Genomic DNA, 9,699 nt, shown 5'->3' on the forward strand with positions numbered 1-9,699 from the left:
CAGATTCGTGTAGTGAGACTATAAGACAAGCTCTCTTAGTGTGTCAAAGAAGTGGGTGAATTCATATGAAGACCAAAGCAAGCCCCAATTGAGGAGATACAAGCAAGAGCAGTGCAAAGTGTGCAAGAAATCTATATTGAAGGACAATATGAAGGTCCACATGAGAGTGCACACAGGAGAGAAGCCATTCCGCTGCAAAGTTTGTTCAAGGTGCTTCGCAAGAAAGGAATCCCTCAAACGGCACATGTCTGCCTGGTCCCAAGCATATGATACTGCTAACCCAGATTCAATTACTGTGAGGCTATGAGCACAACCTCTCTTGATGTGTCAAAAGAGCAGATGAATTCATATGAAGACCAAAGCAAGTCCCAAGTGAAGAGACGCAAACAACAGCAGTGCAAAGTGTGCGGGAAATCCATATCTGAGCACCGTATGAAGGTCCACATGAGAGTGCACACAGGGGAGAAGACAGTCCGCTGTAAAGTTTGTCCATAGTGCTTCTCATGGAATACGAACCTCAAACGGCACATATGTCTTTGCATGGTCCCAAGCACACATATAATACTGCTAACCCAGATTCGTTTAGTGAGACTATTGGGCAACCTCTCTTGATGTGTCAAAGAAGAGGATGAAATCACATGAAAACCAGAGTGAGCCGGAGTGGGAGAGATCCAAGCACTCTTTTGTAAAAAGAGAGCAGGGCAAAGTGGGTGGGAAAGTAATATTAAAGGACAACTCCACCTTCATAAACATGTGGCTTGAGTGAATGCAGCAATATTAGTAGAACACATCAGTGAAAGTTGGGGGAAAATCGAACAATCCGTTCAAAAGTTATGAGTTTTTAAAGTATCTGAGTAGTCACTGCTGGATGAGAAGACTACTATAGTGTATGATGTCATATGCATACAACCATATAAAGAAAATAAAAAGAGAATTTCACAAAACTTTGCTTTTTGAATTAAGTGCACCTTTCTTTGACTTGTTACTGACATATGTTAAGGGTAATATCATTCCCCCTGCCTTCTGAAAGAGAGAATTCAAGTGTTCTTTTGTTATGCGAGAAAAGTGAGAATATGTTGAATTTTCTTTATTCTTTCTTTATATTGTTGTAGGTCGATAGCACAATCAGGGTATGCAATTGTGTAACAGGGCAAAAATGAAAAAAACTTGGTGAAAATGCTTTTTTTTTTGTTTGTTGTAGCTGAGTGTTCAAATTTTCATTTCATGTAAAGAAAGAGTCAAAATTGTGCATTAAACTGCGCATAAATTAGCATTTAAATTAGGGGTGTCGAATTACATTGAAATGACCTATATATTGGAAAAATTCATTAAAAAATAGAATGTTTTTTTTTCATCTGATATTGCTGTTAGATATTCCTCATAAATATCCCTTTCATTCACCACCAGCACATAGCCATGACATATCACAAAATATGAATGAATTTCATATTTTCACTTCTCGAAATGGATGATCAATTTTGTAGGCATTATTTTGAATTCAAATAAAACCACTTTTACATATTTTATCATATTTCACTTTTGCCAAAGAGTGAAGAGGGGAAACTTTCAGGAATAGGTAACAGACATATAGTGGCCATTATTACAATTTTTTATGAAATTAAGGCTGGTACTTTGGAAGATATTATATTTTTCATCAAAAAATTATCTGTACAATTTGACCTTGAATGTGTGCACAGTGTTTGGATCAATTCTCATATTTGTAAACACAGATAGAAGAATGAATGTGAGATTTATGATGACTTGAGTTGATATCCAAGCTGTGACACTCAAACAATGACATATTAAGCCAAAATACTATTTTTTTGCTTATGATATCTTTAGAAATTGAACAAGCATTGAAATATGAACACTGAACACATCATATGACCTTCATGCAGTATAACATGGGCGTGTATCGCACTTTTTTATGCTCAGCAATTTGTAAAAATATAAAAAAATAAGTTCCTATTGCTCAAATTTGCTAAAATTTTCACACAATAGATTTCTACACATGTACAATTCATGGGCAAAAAAACAAGGATATTCAATAAGGGGAAAAGATTCTTTAAAGTAGTCAAATTAGGATATACTGCAGTACCTCACTGAAAATACTGAAAAACGGCTGCACTTATTTTACTCAGCATTTGAAAATGGCTTAAAACTCAAAACTGGCTGAACATTTATTGGCAAACAGCGCACCATATTGTAGTGTGTCTTCAGTACTTTCAGGAAAAGCAGAAAAATAAGCTGTTTCTCCATGTATAGCTGTACAGCATGGGTTAAAAGGTCACAATGTCACAAAAATAAGCCAGCATTACACTCCTACCAGGATGGGATTTCAGACCTTATAACTTTCTCCAGCTGAAAGAACCACTATTTTTTATTGCATGCAAGCAATACTAGGAAAAAATCCATTAATTTGATGCCAAACACATAGGGGTAGACTTAAAATATGGACCTCAAATCTTGATTTTACGTAAGTTGTAAAACGCTTTTTTTTTGACGCATTACGTGGGTTTTGGTGGACTTTTTGGTAATTAATCTTTAATAATTAACAGTAAATATGAAGAAATTAGCTATTGTCTTACCATATGTGATTACTGATGTCTTAGCATGCTGCATGTGAATTTTTAAGTCAGTTGGTGCATTCTTTTTAGAAGTTACAATTTTTTAAAGTGAGAAAGTCATGATTGCATACCCTGATTGTGCTTATCACCTGTACTCATGTGACATCACAAGCTATAGTTGTCTTCTCAAGCAGCCTTGAGTGAGCAGAAACTTTAAAGATTCATAACTTTTGAACGGATTGTCCGATTTTCCTCAAACTCTCAATGTGCTCTACTAATATTGCTGTATTCACTCAACCCACATGTCTATGAAGGTGAACTTGTCCTTTAAAGAAAAATATGATTTACCATAATGAGGGTGGACACAAGGGAGAAGCCATTCCGGTGCAAAGTTTATATAAAGTGCTTAGCACAGAGTGGGTCCCTCGATCCCCACATGTCTGTGTACGATCTTGAGCATGGCTGCCTCCACATGTGTTGTAGGCCTACACCTGCAACATGTACCACAAATCATGGGTCCACTGTTGCAGGTTGGATGAACACATGAGGAAACAAAGAGTTTAGCCTACCGCTAGCACAAAACAGCTGTTCTTCCAGCCCACACACACACACACACACACACACACACACAAATGACAATCTGGCCCAGTGAACTTCATTCTAATCGAATTTTTGTTGCAATTGAGTGGTATCTTACAAAAAAAGAATGGGGTGTTAAGGTTGCTTTAATGTTACTTCTTCTATTCTTCATGTGCCAAGACATGTAGTAGTAGTTGTAGTTTATTCTTTAAAGATCACACCCGTCACACGGACGGCCGGCCTAAAAAGGCCTATGAGTGATACATGTGTACATCAAACATTATAAGTAATACAAAATATATAAATGAATCATGTAAGACATACAGACAATAAAAAAATGATTCAACATAACAAAAGAGAGAATATGGTGGGCTAAATAATATGTGTAGCTTGCCAGTGGTGGTATACAATGTATGAGACTTCTGTCCAGTTAGGCCTGCATATCTCATGGCTACACAGTTTATATTTCCACATTAAAGTACTGTGGCTGTGGCAGATCAATTTGATATTCCTAGTGTACATGTATAATGACAGCGTTGTTTTATCTAGTGAGAGTTTATGATTGATCATGACATGAATGATAACTGTGACCCATTTATAAAGACTCTATTTGAATCTAATGTTTGAACAGTATTGATTACATGTATGGTGTAATTATCATGTCAAAGAATCTACCTCATAAAATCAACTCTTTGATGTTCTGACATGAAAGTTTTCATTAGTTCAACCGAGGTGAACGTCGTGCATGGTGAATTCTTTGACACAGTTAAATTCTTAAGGAGATTTCCTTGTTTGTGACATTGATAATGAAAGTTGACATTGTATGCATAATTGATGCCATTTAACCTACAATTTGCTCGCTCTTATCTTTCCTGTAGCTGGCATTTTTACAAAATGTGAGAATTTGTCTTACTGTGCATGTATGTTTTTGCACGTTTTGTAAGATAACATTTTTAGCACATTGAGGTAATTGTTGAAAATGTTCGTGCAAACTTCTGGTATGCAGAACCATTTTCTTTTTTGCCAGTAAATATTTCATGTATCCATTTTGTATAGTCGTAAATGTCAATTCTGAAGATTTGTTTGCAGTGCTGTATAAAGAAAATTGAGATATAGCAACAGAATTGTTAGTGACATGCACAGCAGTGTACCTCACAAAGTACACTGTAATTGAAGAAAAGCTTAAAATGACCATTTCAAATGTTGCATTGTGGGTCAATACATCGTACAGTAAGAAACTTGAAGTGAAGTACATTGTAGTATTATGAGTATCTACAGACTGTATGTTTGCATTGTTTTGTTTTCAGCAAAAATCAAGAGAAAGACTGGTCATGAAGAAAAGAAAAAAAATCAAATTTGAAAGTGGAATTGAGAGGGACAGACAATTTTGGACATTTCTGTAATCTCAATTTATTCAAGGCATGTTTTTTGTTTTTTCAGCCATCATGTGTCAAACGATGAGCTGATGTGGGTTTATCTCTGTCATTACATTATACAGCAGTAAATGATTGTTTTTCTTGATAAACTAGGTAAACACTCAAAGAAATAAAATGCATTCACATTGTGTTACATGTTGCAGTGATTTTAGATCATGAGCATCTAACAATATTGGTGTCGTTGACAGATTTTTTAATGTTATTTTTTGTTTTGTTTATCGGTTATTTCTAATGTTATAACCCCAAAAGTCAAACGATGTCAAATACTTCAGTGTTCGTTGATGAGAACTGATGTTATCACAATCAATGTACCTTTTCCAAAATTTGGATTGTCAGTATTTCGATGTCACATTTTGTTCAGAAGAATGTCTTTGTATGACTTGCTTGTAACTTTCATGCAGCTTGGTTTCAAGAATATCAGACAATGGTGACCATTCTGCTATTAAATACGTTGCAATCACCCAGACTTTTATAATAATTGATGTCACGTACCGTTTCATTCTAGCTTGATTGCTATACAACTGTGCTGCGTGCGCATGCGTCTTCATGGTGAAATTAATCATGCAGTCCTCAAGAAACAACCAGTATAACATGACTAAAGAGGGCAAGCTGAAAATGGAAATTAAAGTTTTTACAGAAAAGTATATTTCTGGCAATATCAAATGTGTGGATGCTTTCATTATTTCTCAAAACTTTGTGTTTGGAATGAAGAGCTGTGTAGTACCTAAAGAGAGAGAGAGAGAGAGAAGGGGACGTGGCTGTGTGTGTGTGTGTGTGTGTGTGTGTGTGTGCGTGTGCATGTGTGTATGCAATAACTGCAAGCATGAATGCAAAAGATCGAGAAAGAGAGAGAGGTACAGGTATGAGAAAAGAGGGTGACAGCAGAAGAGTGTATGGCAGTGGTGAGGAAATACAAGAAAATTATATTCAGTACCTTATTATTATTAACATAACGATATGTTTCATACACTTCAAGTTTACTACACATGTACACTAATTTGTTGACATTGACATGCTTCAAAGGTCAGACAAAATTTATATTACCCCAGTTATCCCACTTACAAAGTAACTAAAATAGTTTGTAAAAGTGTCCCAGCAACTGAAAACATTTCAAGTAAAACAAGAAAATGTTCTTTTATAGTACTCATTGTTGCAACACTGCCGAAAAAGTAAGCTAATACACAGGCGATTGCCTAGTGTACAAATTGAACTCAAGATTACGCTAAACATAATTATGAAATATTAATGTATGATAACTCAGAATTGTGCCTTTTTTCTCGTATCCGGGCACTTACCCCCTGGGCAACTACCCTCCGGATAACTACCACCCGGATAATTACCCCCCAGGTCTATTCCCCCCTAGGGCAACTACCCTCCTAGGGCAGTCACCCTCCAGGGCCATTACCCCCTAGGACAACTACCACCCGGTCATCTACCCTCCTAGGGCAACTACCCCCAAGGGCAGTTACCCCTAGGACATCTACCCCCTGGATAACTAACCCCCTGGATAACTACCCCCTGGGTAACTACCCCCTGGATGACTACCCCCCGGATAACTACCCCCCCCAGATAACTACCACCCGGATAACTACCCCCTGGATAACTACCCCCCGGAGAACTACCCCCTGGGTAACTACCCCCCGGATAACTACCCCCAGGATAACTACCACCCGGATAACTACCCCCCGGATAACTACCCCCAGGATAAGTACCACCCGGATTACCACCCCGAGATACCCCCCCATAACCACACCCCGAACCCCCCCCCCCCCTCCTGATACTTACCCACTGGACAACCTTCCCTCTCCCCCCCCCCCGTAAGTTACCATACACCCGTTGTAATTTTTCCATAAGTTCATATACCATATCAGAAGACTAAGCTCATGTAGGCCCTACATTAATGCACCTTTCTCTTACACTGTCATCATTTACTCTTTTGGCTTGTCATTTTCTACCATTATAACACATTAGACGATAAACATAAGAAAAGGAGAGTTGATTTCACTGTAATTCATATTCCCATAACATTAGCGAGGGACCCTTCGATATAAAGCCATAGTTTCTGATAGGATCCAGGCACGGTTTTATTAAAGTTATCAGTCCTGACAAGCTGTCAGTTCCACACAATTACCAGTCGTTGTAGGTCGATCAAAGCAGGTCCATGGTAACAAGTCAGTGACTCGAGCTTATTAATCAAGCAGAACCCATGGTTTTATTGAAATTATTAAAGACTAACAAGATGTCATCACTGGCAACTTTTATCAAACGGTGCCCTAATCTGTCATTTGAGTAAAATTACAGCTTATTTTACATACAAGTAGAATTGTGCTAGTTTCCAAATTAAATGTTCTCGACACTTTAAGGAGAAATCCAGTTCAAATATAAGCTAGTCTGATTAGAAAGAGTAAAATATCAAGAGTTTAACGGTACAACGTGTATTTCTTTTTCTTTTCTTTTCTTTTTTACAAAACACCTCTAGTTGTTAAAGAAGTCTTTTGTCCTGCATCCTCTTTTTGAATAGATCTAGAGAGTTGTAGTTGACAGAATCCTTCTTACATTAGGGCTGCTCTGTTTTATCCCGGCCATTGTAAGACTTCATGTATTTTCTTTTTCACAAAAACTTGAATCCTTCTTGGAATAACATGCTCTTTAATATTTCGTAAGGGGTTTCTAATTATCTCACCCAAAAGATGTTAAAAATCTGAAGTTAGGTCTTGACTAAAACCAGACGATATGAAAAAAATGTTTGTTTTTTTTTTCAATTCAAATAGCAAACGTTGTTCGAAAATGACAATGAGAGACGTACTTTTCTGGGGGGGGGGGGAGTTATTGCAAGAGGGTGATTGTTTGGAGCCTAATTCTAATAAGGAGTAATTGTCAAGGGAGGTAATGCTCTGCGGTGATCATACCAAGGATGTGACAATCTCTTTCCGCATCCTTGATATACTAGTTGTTAACGCCCAATGATGCAGTAGGGCAATTCTGAAATGAGCGTTAATGGTATAATAGTAAAACAGTTACAAAATTGATGAAATGTAAAGAAAGCAAATTAAGACAGAGACGAAGTACACAAATAAAGATACAGTGTACTCCCGTTACAACGAACACGGTTATAACGAAATTTCGTTATAACGAAGCAAAACTTCTGGTCCCAAAATTATCGCCATTAAAGTCTATGGTACAAAATTCACTTATAACGAAGACGGTTATAACAAAATTTTCGTTATCACGAAGTCTTTTCTGAGCGCCACTGACAAAGAAAAACAACAGAAATGTGCTCCGTTACAACGAAATGCGTAGCGGAACAAGCATTTTTATAGCGTCTCTGCATGCATGAGCGAACGCTTCACGTCATTGTATGTTCACTCCATGTATCACGCACAGTTTCCGAGGGGATCTTGCGTTATTGTAATACAATAATCTGAATTCAGATAAGGTTTGCTTCATTGTTCCGAAGTCCTTTAATACAAAACACACAGATTCTGATACAACTAAATGTCCGTAATAGTTCGGAAATGAAATATTAAGCACATTTTGGCGTTATTCCAAAGGTTTGTTAATCCGATAATAAAATATGGTTGTTATTCTTATTCTTATACGGTTCGTTAGACCGAAAATGATAGGAATTCAAAACGTTCGTTAATCGGAACATTACAAAAAGAATCGTTAATCCATGGTGGAAAAAAGTGAGTAGACTAACAAAACTTAAGAATTGCAATCCTTATAATCGTCTTAAGATAAAGAAATCTTCGAAATAACTAACCTTTCTCATTTTTTTTTTTCATTAACAAACTTTCTTCGGAATAACGAACCTTATTTCATTTTCGGATGAAAAAGCCTTCGGAACAACGGACTTTCTGAATAGTGAACCTTTCTATTTTTTTTTTAAATTTATAATCAACCTTCAGAATGACGAACCTCATTTCATTTTCAGATCAACGAACCTTCGGAAAATGAACAATATTATTTCAATCTAAATTATGAACTTTCGGAATAATGATTTTTCGGAAATGCGAACCTTCAGATAAACAAACCATCGGAATCCCGGGAATGGCGAAACTTCGGAATAAGGAGCCTTCGGAGTAACGTACTTAAGTAAGAAAAGAACCTTTAGAATAACGAACTGTAACCAAATCCTATACACCGTCATTTTCTCTACATTTGTGACACCACAAACAACTTTATGCTCTTTTTAAAATGTAATATTTAAACAAAATTAAAAAGGTACTCTCCCATTTCACATAGCTTTCCAGCGTATGATGATGATTCAACAAACATTTTTTTTTTTTATGCGTGGTTTCCTCCTTTTCGTTATACATTGCATATCATATTTGTTCGGTTATAACGAAATTTCGTTAAAACGAAAAAAATAAAAAAACTGCCGGTCCTGAGCATTTCGTCATAACGGGAGTGCACTGCACATTGAACACACACGAGATAAATCCCTGGTAATGAGAGAAAGAGGAAAGGTGAGTAATGAATGACATGAATAGACTACCTTCACGGTACATGGACAGAGAAAAGCGAGAGGGAAGAGGAAGATGATGGGTCAAAACCAGGGCACGTGAGGCATGAGATATAAGCTCAAAATAAAGAAGTGTTGCATGGAGTTGTGGTAAACGATAGACGATTGTGGTTAAAAAAAATATTGCAAAAAGTGAAGTGTAACATTTCTTCAAAATGTCTTTAGTTCAATGGTAAAGGCATTCAAACTTAAAACTTCTTTTATACTACTATCAAGAGAAATCCGAAATTTCGGAACAGTAAGAGAAAATACACTGTACAGATTTAGCGAAAATAGTTTTGGTTAAAGGCATTGACATTTACTGGATTACCGGGTAGGATATGCAGGGACATTTCGTTTTTGATGAACATAGAGTCAAAATACAGAAGGGAGTAAGCTTGTACATAAATCGTCCTAAATGCAAAAGATACAAATCGTAAATCCTTAAGATGTTGTTTTCATAAGATGAAGTATCAGTATGGCATCTCCGTGATTCCTGGCAAATGATACAAAGAACTTCGTTTCCTGTAGTAATAATATTCTTTTTATTAAAAGTAAGAGTTTGGGGGGGGGGGGGCAATGACCCGGGAGGTACTTATCCGGGGGGTAATTG

This window comes from Diadema antillarum, unplaced genomic scaffold (genome assembly GCF_040938485.1).
Source record: "Diadema antillarum isolate AM-2024a unplaced genomic scaffold, OU_Dant_1.0 scf00000030, whole genome shotgun sequence".
Classification (NCBI taxonomy): domain Eukaryota; kingdom Metazoa; phylum Echinodermata; class Echinoidea; order Diadematoida; family Diadematidae; genus Diadema; species Diadema antillarum.